Raw genomic sequence first — 1,484 nt, 5'->3', positions numbered from 1 at the left:
AAGCAGTCATCACGTACTATTGTTTTTTTTGACGTATGATTGACAGTTGTATAGCAGCGACGGGCCGCAAGGAGAAAAAAATATTGGAAGTTGCAAGGACCATGGCCTTATCGACGGACTCATCGTCTCGATCTTTGGCTTTTGTTGCCTTTTCAAAAAGCAACGAACCTTTTTGGAGAATAACGGCAAACATTTATTTCTTTTCGAATAAGGCAGCCGGCGAAGTGTAAAAACACCCAGCCTCGCCTCGACCGTTCTCTTACATTTTTGTCTATTTCTTCTAATATATTGATACGTTTATCTGTATGCGTGAATATAAGGTTCTTTTTAAATAGTTGCTTCGATTTGAGGCCTCTTTAAAATTGTATCATCGCAAATTGGAGGTTTTTATAGCGACCGGGCCAATAAAATCTGTTGTTGCAAAACTGATATAAAGATTGGCCTCAATTTTCATTAATATTCGTGATTGACTTCACCTTGACTAAAATATCATACCAAAGAACAAATATGACATAGCTTCTGAAGCTCACGTGAGCTTGTTTTGTGATCGAAAGTCCTTACTCATGGTGGTGTGATTTTATAAACATATGTCAAGGTCAAAGTTGATTTTGAAAGTAACGATTAGGAAATGGAACAAAGGCACAATAATCAAATATAACGTGCATTGAATCACTTTCCTCACCTTCAATAATTTACATTCGAGGAAAACTCGAAAAAAAAAAAGATCGGATTAACACCATCGCAAGCGCCGTTATGTAATGTTCACGTGAATGGGGAATGCTATTTTGAAGACTTCATTTGCATTTTGACATTCCTTAGCGATATTGCTTCAAAAAATTAACTTTTTGAAATGCATTCTCTTGTTTTTTAATATTGATAAATTTCGATATATTGAAATTCACATTACAACAAGGAATCTGAATCAAGACCTTCGTGCAAGACTTTTCGCCACAGGTGAAACAGTTCCACAATTTGAGGAGTAAAGGGTCCATATGGGAAACCCCCCAAAATTGGTTACACTACATCTCATGTCTACTTGTCTGTATGTGGTGATTTGGGCTGCTATTCACTCCCTTCATGTTGAAAGGGCATCGCAACAGCCAGCTCAAATTATCACGATGGCCGAATGATACTGTTTTATCGTAAGAAATTTTTAAGTCGGTTGATTTTATTTCTTTTTTTCCAAGGAGGTATGCCAGTCCATTGGGCTACATATTCGTTCATCTATAAGGCTTTATAAAATTATTTTCCCTTGATTTCTTAATGCATCATTGATTACTCCACTACAATGCCGAAGATAAAAATTGGGGTGTCGAAAAACAAGGGATGACAGATGTGCCAATGAAATGGAAACCATGTTTCACAACTTCGCCAAACCTTTGCCGTCATCAGGTCTTTTAACAACAAGGAAAATGATACAAATTCATGTTATTAGGGTCGGGTCGCATTAGCACAAGTTTGTATTTCTCCAAAAATTTTGGCGA

This window comes from Montipora foliosa, chromosome 4 (assembly GCF_036669935.1).
Source record: "Montipora foliosa isolate CH-2021 chromosome 4, ASM3666993v2, whole genome shotgun sequence".
NCBI classification, from domain to species: domain Eukaryota; kingdom Metazoa; phylum Cnidaria; class Anthozoa; order Scleractinia; family Acroporidae; genus Montipora; species Montipora foliosa.
Note: the sequence above shows the minus strand (reverse complement) of the source record.